At 40.4% G+C, this 10,928-nt stretch overlaps 1 pseudogene; it reads right to left on the bottom strand.

Moving 5' to 3' along the window:
• Positions 1-7,051: 7,051 nt before the first annotated feature.
• LOC115094639 lies at positions 7,052-10,667 on the bottom strand (annotated as a pseudogene).
• Positions 10,668-10,928: the final 261 nt, after the last annotated feature.

The following is a 10,928-nucleotide window of genomic DNA, read 5'->3' as shown; positions in this document are numbered from 1 at the left end:
GGGTCGTGGGTTCCAGATGGCTGGCACCTCCAGCAGGTCGTGATCAGTCCGGGAGTAGATGTCGAAGGATAGTCCAAAGCCGGTCCAAGGGTCGAAGTCCAGAAAGAGGTTGAGAGCCGGTCCAGGAGCAGACGGGAGAGTGGTCCAAAGCCAATCCAGGGGCACCACAGGAGAGTGGTCCGAAGCCAGTCCAGGAGCAACACAGGAGAAGGGTCCAAAGCCAGTCCAGGTCAACACCAGAAAATCACCACCGCTGGTCCGAAGGTCAGAAGCCAAAGAATCAATCCAATGAGGTGGAGAAGCAGAAGTGGGACGAAGAGCAGATCCAGGAACACGGAACACAGGAACCAAGCACAGAACCTCAATACCAAGGCAAGGTCTGAGTATCAGACCTTGCCTTAAATACAGGAACTGGAGGGAGGAGTCCCAGGAGGAGCCATGACAATTTCCTGTCATGGCTCCTTTAAATTTTCTCTTCAGCTGCGCGTGCGGCTCTTAGCAGAGGCAGAGACAGAGGGGGAGGAGTCAGCCCGGCTGAGAGAAACCATGTGGCCGGGCTTGGCTGTGGTAGCGGCCAAGAAGAAAGCACAAGAGAAGGCTGCCTGCCTGCCACAGCAGGAACCTCAGACAAGCCCGACGCCTCGGGTAAGGTTTAATGTCGCCGTGGCTGCCGACCTGACCCTGGTCGCGTCCCGCCGCAGCCGGCAGCCATGACAGCCGGCCCCGGACGCGACTGCCGCTGCTGGTGGTCCTAACATACTACATACTGAAAAAATTTCCAGATGGGGTGTCACATGCAAAAATGCATGTAAGCCCTGAAATCTTGTGAATTTTTTTCATGGATTTCCCTTTTTGCAATAGTAAAATTTGCACATAGTTCGCTACATGCAAAATATTATTTACATTCAAAATTAATAAGCTGCTGTGAGGTAAGGTCATAGTAAAAGAGCTCATTAATTTTGAATTCAAAGAAAACCCGGCATGGAAAATGTCTTCGTGGCCTGGTTTTCACACACAACTAAAAATAACTGCAGCTCAATGAGACAGAGTTATGTTTTTGGTCTTGCTTCAACACTGCAAAATCTTGCATGAAAGTTTGCTACGGAGTTCATTTGCATCCTCAGCAAACCCATGGCAATGGATTGCTAAGCCTTGGGAAATTCTGCAGGTCAGTTCATCGTCCTCTGTCTTTCCTTTGATCTCTTCCATGACTACTTGCTTTCTGAAATAGTTCGATATTGGAAATACCTAGAAATATAGGGTATTTTTACAGTATAATTTTTTGAATTGCCAGTAGAGGGCTTGCCTGTCAAATATTCATCAGTGAACTGATATTTTTCAGCAAATATGACTATCGAAAAGAAGGATAGCTATCCTGAGCAATACTTGTTTAAATCTAAATAATATCAGCATTATAGTGAATGCAATCACTGATTGATTTACTTTCGGTATGAGAAAGGAAGCATGTTTTAAAAATATAAGGAGCGGAAGATATGTGTTTTTTTTTTCTTAACTAGATTTTACAGTGGTACTGAGTCATGGTTATATTTTGCTTGATCTATTAGTATCTGTACTTTTTCAAGATAATTTTGGGAGTAAGGGGTGGGGGGGGGGGGGTGACATCTACAGATGATTGGTTTATTGTGTGCTGTTGAGCCATTAGTTGCACAGTATTATTCCTCCTTATAACAGATGTTAAAGAATCATCCTTTAAAGGCTACTTTGCAACAGCATCTAATTATAACCTACACAAAAGATTAACAGATGCTAGAATTGTCTTTACTCTTTGATTAAATAGATTCTGCATGACTTGCTAGCTTTGTTTCCTTTGGCTTGCAAAATCTAAATGCAAAATTGACACATGTCTGTAATTTGCTGAAGGGTGTTGTATAACAAATTAGAAACTGTTTTGTTGTGTATTGTTAAATATTAACAGGTTTCTATGTGCAGATAGAAGATGAGAACTAATAGCATAAATGTAAATGGAAAATGAATGCTTGAATGTTTAAATGGATTTTGCTTTGCACCTGTACAGACTATTCTATCTTATAATAAATGAATGGGGTCTTACATATTAGGTCATTTACCAATGTACTATTGGCTATTAGGAAACAAACAAAGAACTGAAATGCTGCCAGAGAAAAAGATGCCTTACCCTACGATTTGTGAAAATGTCACATGTAGTACAGAGAAACTGAATTAACAATTTAGAGAAGTTTGACTATATCTTATTTGCCATACTTGTGGTAGCTTAACAGGCTTGATTAGTTTTGTTGTTATACAACAGGACAATCATAATTGAAATTTAGTTACTGTAACACATTTAATTCAAGTCAGATGACAATATAAAAATGTAATACTTTATTTAGTCATATTTTTCAGCCGCCTTTTCTGTAGTGCTCTCGAGACAATGCACAGGAACATAATTAAATATATGTAAACAAACTGAATACCAATGAAAAATTAAAAGCATCAAAGCAAATAATAAATACCATGCAAAATATAAGTACAGCATAAGAAGAACAGAGGGTAATACTCCATGGCTAAAATAGTTCAGAACAGTGATACTACACAATGAAAATAATATAGAAATGGCATAGAATAGGCCATTGAGACTAAGTATGCAGGCACTTTTAGAGCATAGATTTTGGGGTCACTAATTTTCAAAGAGAAACCACTCAAGTGGAAAAGAAGAAGCACTTTTAGGTTGGACTGCCCATCAATACGATACTGACATTAGAACCTCATGAAAGCCTTAAAGAGAGGGAGGAGAGGAAGGGATAATGTCTTATTATTATTATCAAGTTACAGCTGAGTAAATTGAAGCACACGGAGATAAAGGGGCAATAATCCATTTCACTGATGCAAATACCATGGGGTTTGCAACAATAATCAAAGTACAATTATGCACATAGTTTTGCTTTGATTATTGCCCAGGCTTGAAAGCGCCCATGTATTTGTACCCGCCTTGTGTGCAGGCTAAAATTTAAAGGAAATGAATGAAAAATGCAATCTACATGTGTTATTTTCTTCCTCCAATCTAAACAAACTCTTGGGATGATTTCCTGACAACTTGGGTACAGATACACATGTTGTAGAACATGTGTACTTCTGCCTGCATTGAGGGTGGGCAAGTTTCAAAAATCTAATTTACCCGAGTTAAAAGCAGTTTGCCTGTGGAAATCAGCTTTCAAAACTGCCCTCAAAGTTATTTGTTCAAGTTCACACTGAGTCAGTGGTAGAAGGGGTTTCAGTGTGTCCTGGGAATACTTCTCACTCATTCCGTGCTCTACCAGACCGGGGATTTTCAAGGAGGACTGCAAACAGGTCTGGTTTTCAGGATATTCACAATGAATACTCATGGAGGAAAGGGGGAAAGGTACATTTTGGGACAATATCTACAGGTACTTTTTACCCATTATTTTGCACCAAGTTTGAAAGCAAATGTCCAAGCATATTTTCACATTGAAACTTGCCTGGGTGCAAAGTAGCTGCTGACATTTGCACCTGCTTTTTCTGTGGGTTCTTTTTCCATGGAAAATAATGTGCACAAATTTGGAAATGCAATCTACGCATTGCTATTTTCTTCTACTGAGCAGAATATGAGCTTGAGAATGTTGCCTCCTAATGCAGCTATAAGTATGCTTGTTGTAAAAGAAAACGCATACTTTTAGCCATGTTGAGGAGGGGTTATTTTCAGATGGCTCATTTACACGGGTAAATCACTATGAACCCATGAATTGCCCTCCTCATGCATCTGCAGTCAGAGGATCTAAAAGCAGGGAAAATGTGCATAGCTTGGCTATCCTGTAAACTAGATCTGTTTGCGGCCCTCAGGCACCAGAGTTGAAAACTCCTGCATTAGACAACTTTTTCTTTTTGTAACATAAACATCAACCAACAAGAAGTTGCATCATTATTTCCCTCCCTGTTCTCTCAAAACCAGAAGATATTGCTTGAAATGCTAAACCTATGCATGTTTTTAAATGTCTTAACATTCAGATTTTCTGCCAAGGTCTTTATTTTCTTCTCTTGTTGACCTGGCACTTTATCCCTGCTCCTTTGGGCTTCTAGTTCAATCAGAACTAGCCTCCTCTGGGATTATGGCATAACGAACCTTCATTTACAATAATGTATGACTTTTTCTCCCATTTTAACCCCCTCCCTTAATCAGACAATCTTTTATAGATACAAAAAGGTGAATGTGTCCCTGTCAGTACATGTTTCTGGTACAAAGATTCTCTTCATTTAAATGACTTCATCAAGTGGTTTTCCTATATGTAGCTATTCGCCTCCAGTCATAACTATAAATGTATTTTGTTTAACATGTTCTGTTCAGTTTTGAAAAACGTTTTGTATTACATTGATCTTAAATGAAAGTTTGAAAAGCAGGGGGGTTTCAGCAAAATTCAAAGAGACCTTGAAGGGTAAAAGTTAGGCTCTTGATCAAATGAATTTCTATTTTCAAAAGTGTTTTCTTCTATTCTGCATCTTTGGCAAAATTCTTTTGAAAGTATGACCTACGATTTCTACCCATGTGATCACTAACATTCATCTCAGTTTGGAGAAATGATACAAGGAGAGGAAGACAGTAAGAACTGTAGGGAGATACCTGAAGTATCACTACTATGCAGCAAAATTTGGATTCTGACTTCACAATGGACACGTAACCTGTATTTCAGCAGAGAAATACAGAGATGATGAACTTTGGCCACAATAGCAATACATGACTGATTTACCTGGTCTCCAAGCACAGATATTTAACAAGGTCCCTCTGAAGGAATAACAACTTCTCTCTGTAAACAGACTTGACCTATGACAATGCAGGCCAGGTGAATAGATCTAAAACCTGCAGCAGAGCTCAGTTCTGCCTGGATATGAGACCCTCCAATCCTGGAAGCCAGTTTTATCAGGCAGGTGAGTTCTCTCATGTGGCCAGGTCAGCTTCTGGGTCAGATGTCAATGTCATGTGATCTGATCACATGTCGGAGATCACACACATCAGAGGGCATCAATTAAAGGGGGGTTCAGCAGTCTAAAATGGAGAAGAAACCCCATTTCATGCTCTTGTTTTACTATGCTTGAGCTCCTGAATATGCATATCCCGGCTCTTAAAAACAGCATGGGTCTCAGGAGGGCAGCTGTGAAGAAGATCCATTAACACCATCGGAAGACCATACCCGAGCCATCACTCTCTGCACCTCCCTGCAGTCAAGTGGATGAGTTTCAGCATCATGGTGGGTACTGCATATAAGATAAATCTCCTGCCTGCCACATTAGCAAGAGTAGAACTTAGTTTTTCTTCTCCAGGGATCCAACAAGTTTTCTTAGCTTCGCAGATGAATGGAGACCTTAATGTGTGCTTCCATCCCAAGGACAGCCTCCATGAACTACTGCATCTCTCATGGCTCAGCAATAGAGGCATCTCCAGTGATGAGACTCAAGATAATCCTCTAAAGTTATAGGGATATTTAGCTAAGCTTATTAATTACACTTGGGATAAGTCAAGATTATTTTAATGTGTATTGCGCTGAGTTCACCTATAATATGCTAAGCTTTGTTTTTATAAGTATATGCTGTGTTAGTGTTATAATATAAGTTTCTTACTTAAAAGGCATAAGATGTTTGTATTATTCTAAGTAGTAAATCTGAAAGGTCTGAGAATAAAAAGGTCTGATTCTGAGACAAACGGCTGTGAAGTCCTTGGCTTTTTGAATCATATATAAAGGTGAATAAGTGGTAATCTTTCATAGCACTCTCACTCCCCCAGAGAGAGAGAGAGAGAGAGAGAAGGGGGAGGAAATCAGGCAGTAACCCACAGGCTACAATATACTCTTATAATTCCTTACAGCAGTGGTTCTCAATCTTTTTTCGACTGGGACACACCTGACAAATGGTTCTCACATGCGTGACACACTGAACATGTGACCGTCACAGGGCTAAATGTAAACATGCAGTCTGTATCCACAGGAATCCCCTCAACCCCCAACAATGGGTGCAGAGCAGAACTAGGACATTTCCCGTACAATTCACCATACAAAAAAGATATTCTGGTTCTGGTGACTTCTCAGTAAAAGCAAAACAACCTCCCTCTACTACCAGCAGCAATAGCCCTTCTTATGAAAAGACAGTCATTTACCACTAATGCATGTCCTATTGAGAAAACACAACAAATAAGACTGATACAAATGCCTACATGCTAGTAAAATACCTCACCTCAATTACACATGCAAAACCAATCTTCACCAACTATAGAAAGACCACAAATTATAAATATGGAGACAAATACTGGAATGGAAACCCAAAAAAGCCACTCTGCATCCAGTGTGAACCTGGAGAAATGGAAAGAGAAATATAGCACTTAACATAGTCCCAGGATCTGCAATAATGCACACAAACTAATTCACACAAAGTTACACCTGAATTAAGGAACACACTCAAACAGTAACAACCCTATCTGTGAAAAGGCAACACTACAGCTATTAAACCAGACCCTAAACACTAATACAACTCCTATTAGGGAAACAGAATAAGCCAAGCTGCTATAGATCCTGACACAGAAATAATTGTAAAACTATACTAATAAATGTTATAAAACAGCTGTTGAACAGAATAACATCCAACAATTAAAAACTCATAAAATTTAGTATAAATTGTCTAAATACCAATAAATTATTTCGAAACAGCAGACATCAGACAATACCCAATAATTAAAATGGCAGTAAATCAAGAAAAATAAACTTAAAAAGCCACCTTTATTTACCATCTCCACTTCTCTCCTACTTCTTTCCCTTGCAGGTCAAAAGCACTCACCAGAAGCAGCAGTGGCTGCTGAAGCTCTGTCCTCACGGTCCTCTTCCTTAGGGTCCACAACCAGATACGCTCACACACACACACACACACACACACACACACACACACACCCCTCAATTAGATCTCACAACCAGTCTCTGTCTCACTCACACCAGTAACCTCCCTGACCAGTCTCTCTTCCTCGTACATACCAGTCACCACCCTGACCAGTCTGCCTCTCTCACACACACGCTATGGGCTATATGATTTTTTTGGGGGGGGAAGGGGGAATTATGATGCATTTATTTAGGTTGGAAAATGTATCTTCTTTGAACTTCTGGAACTGTTTCTTGGTGCCAGTGGCTTTGGTCACCTTCACATGGTGCCACTGGCTTTGGTCACCTTCACTTCACCTACATTGAAACAAACTGTTTTTCTCAGGAGATGGCATTCACCAACTGTGACGATATTGCCAATTTGGACATTTGTGAAGCAGGGGGAAAGTGCACAGACATATTCTTGTGGCGCTTCTCAAAGCAAATGTACTTGCAGATATAATGCAGGTACTCTCTGCAGATGACAGTAGTTCTCTGCATCTTCATCTTGGTCACCACACCTGAAAGGATGTGGCCTTGGATGGACATGTTACTGGTGAACAGGCATTTCTTATCAGTGCAGGTGCTGTCAATGGTCTCTCAGGGGGTCTTGAAGCCCAAGCCAATGTTCTTGTAGTAATGTGGCAGCTTCTCCTTGGCATTCTCACCCAAAAGCACATGCTTCTCGTTCTGGAAGATGGTGGGCTGCTCCTGGTAGGCCCTCTCCATCTGTACAGAGAGAGAGAAACAGAAGCGTGCTTTAGCGACCCTCCCGAGCAGCACGTCGAACCAAGGGGAAGGACCGGGAGGCCCAGCCCAGAAAGCCCACATGTGAGCTCACCTGTATGCCCCCTTCTTCCTCCCCCAGCAGCCAATCAGAAGCTTTCTCCTTTCTTCCTACTCCCACTGGCAGGAAGAAGGGAGGAGGCTTCTGATTGGCCTGCGGGGACAAGAAGATGTGAGAAGGCTTCCCATTGGTCAGCGGGGGCAGGAAAAAGGGAGGAGGGAATCAAAACTGGGGCAGTGGGACATCGGGAGCCACGACACACCTGCTAGTGCTTGCCCTACAGAACCATCAATATAATTAATGAAAAAAATACTTAAAAGAAAATCACACAGTAGTGGAGTAAATATCTTTGTGATGTGAATTTTCAAAGGGATCTACTGAGTTGGATTGCTGGATCCCCCAGGTGAACCTTGTGCCTTGTATAATGGCTAAAAATATATGGGCATTTGTATCTCCATTAAAAAGAGGCATTCTCAGGTGTATGTGCGTTTAGGTCAGGGGAGGAAACTATACAAATAAAATTGCATTTGCAAATGTCTGAGTGTTGATTTTCCTCAGTTCTTCTACCTGCACAAATAGCTTGGGCAAACTACGTGAGCACTTTTATAGTCACACAAGTGTTAAACACATTTGCAAAGAGAAACTACCCAGGTACTTGGAAAATTCACTGCAAATTACAGGGGTACAAAAGTACCCATATACAGTACTTTGCACCTAACTGTCTTACTGAAAATTGCATCCTAGAAAACTAGAACATATTTAATGTAGTAAAACCTTGGAGATTAATCTCTATCTTCTTTCTATAATTAATGGGGTGATTGCCATGATTATCCTTGAAAATATTTAGTATTCTCTGTCTCCAGGTTTGTGACTTGTAGAAAGTTCCATGATCCAATTCTATGAATTGATGATACATTTTACAAATCTCTGAAAATTCCAGCAAGGAAGTCTACAATGAATAATAGCATGCTCAGGAAAAATATGAAACCTTATTTTCAATAGGATTTCCATATAGGCATGAAATGCAATAAGAACTTTTGAAAATAGATCTCATGATGTGCTCCACAAGGGGGGGAATACAAACTGAAAAAGATCTTAAAGCCTTGTTAAAAGGACCACTTTCTGCTGAATGTTTGAATTAGACCCCAATTATATACTTAAGAATATAATTTACCAAAAACATCCATTAGAAATTATTTCTAGAAATCCAGCAATTTCTCTTTAAACATAAGAGATACATTTCTGCAATTTTTCCATATATCTAAATTCCATATATCAAAACCCATTTTCTCTATAGACTCTCATTATAAACCCAGCGATGCATTCCTATGGAAAAAAAAATACCAGCAAGCAGTACCAAATATTGATTTTTTTTCTCCTAAAAATGTATTGGCTCCTAATCTATGATTATCTTCCTTCTTCTTCTGTCTCGTTCTCTGGATCATCTGCCTGTTTCTGTGGATCATTGTCATTTTGCAGATCATCCAGATCAGCTTTCTCTTTACATAGATCATCCTCTTTTCCTTGCTCTTGTTCTGGAGCTTTTGTTGGCCTTTTAATTTCTTTAGCAAAAAAATGCAGCCAAATTCAGTTGCTTTGAAAGTTTCTTCTCTCTGTTCAGCTCCTTATAACTGTCGAGAATACTGTTTACTTCTCTGGAAGCTTTGACTGTCTTCACGATTAGGATCATTATTCATGAGGATCTAAAAGCCAACTTTAAATGTGTAAAGATTTCAAATAGTTTCTTTGTGGTTAACTGCTGTGGGATAGCTGGAATTTCTGCATTCTCTTCTTCTTCTGCGGCTCTTTCTTTTTTGAGTTGTATTAGGTCCTCACAGGTTAGACCTTCTCCATATGACTGTAGCAACACAACCACCTATGACTCTATGACATGTTCAGGTATGACATCATTTCCAAGGGTCACTATATTCTGTTGAATTTGTGGAGTGCTTTCCATTTCTAATGGAGAGCATACGCACTTTGGCCATATCATTTTCCATACTATGTTCCTCCCAGGATTCAGCAATGTTTTTAATGGTGTTCATAATGCAGTTTTGCCAGAACTCTCTAATTATTGGCTTGTCCACAGAAAGAGACAGATGATCAAGAGAATGAGCCAGAAGAAGAAGGAAGATGATCACAGATTAGGAGCTGAAACATTTTTAAAAGAAAAATATCTGAATTCAATATTGCTTGTCTGGTTTTTTTTTCATAGGAATGCATCTCCAGGTTAATAATGGGAGTCTATGGGAAAGTCTAAGGTTCACATCAGATATAAACCCTTAAATTATAGCTATTGCTCCTCGATCCATGGGCTGAATCCAGGGCCATTGGAATAAGTAGGCAAGATGCACACTTGAATAGGGTGCCGGGGTGGGGGTGGGGGGGATTCAGCCCATCACTTCAGTGGAGGGATCCTCCCTACTCCTGATTGCTTGAGGTGCTATTTAGCCGAAAGATGGACCTGATGGTTAAATCAATACTGTTATGATCTTGGGGAGGTACTCGACTTTAACATATTCAGATAGATCCCTTAGGTTGACTGGGTGGAATGGGGCAATGCCATTAAAACTAACTGAAGAAAATATGTTTTCACTCAGCACACAATCAAGCTAAGGAATTTGTTGCTGGCAATATGGTCAAGGCATTTAGCATAGCTAAGTTTAAAAAGAGATTGGACAAGTTCCTGGAAGAAAAGACCATAAACAATTTATTAGTCAGATAGACTTGAGGAAAGCCACCACTTATCCTTGAGAATGAGCAACAAGAAATGGATCTACCCTTTGTAATCTGCTGGTACTTCCTGGAACTGGGATTGATGCACCCTTGCTCTGACCCAGCATGGCACTTCTTACGTTCTTAAGATTCTTCCTGGCACAGCAGAATTGCACTGCAGAACAAAAATCTGTGAAATATTCCTTAAGAATGCTTATAGTCACCCAGGTCTTCTGATCTGGGTGACTATAAGCATTTGGTTTTGCACAGCCTTTCATGGCCCTTGAAATTTCCAAATGGTACATCATCAGGGACTTCAATTGAAAATCACTAGGGATGTGCAACAGGGATGGATTTATCCCATTCGGTATACGTATTCGTCGAAACCCAAATCCGTTGCATCCATTCTCGGGGGACCCAGATCCGTTATTAGTTACATATGTATTCGTTTCCCAAAAACACCCCCATCCCAACCCTTTAAATTGTTAGTGTTTGAGATAGTTGTGGGTGGATCCTTGGGCCGGTGGCAGATGACCACG

Source organism: Rhinatrema bivittatum, chromosome 6 (assembly GCF_901001135.1).
Source record: "Rhinatrema bivittatum chromosome 6, aRhiBiv1.1, whole genome shotgun sequence".
NCBI classification, from domain to species: domain Eukaryota; kingdom Metazoa; phylum Chordata; class Amphibia; order Gymnophiona; family Rhinatrematidae; genus Rhinatrema; species Rhinatrema bivittatum.
Note: the sequence above shows the minus strand (reverse complement) of the source record. Positions and strands in the feature narration are given on the sequence as shown.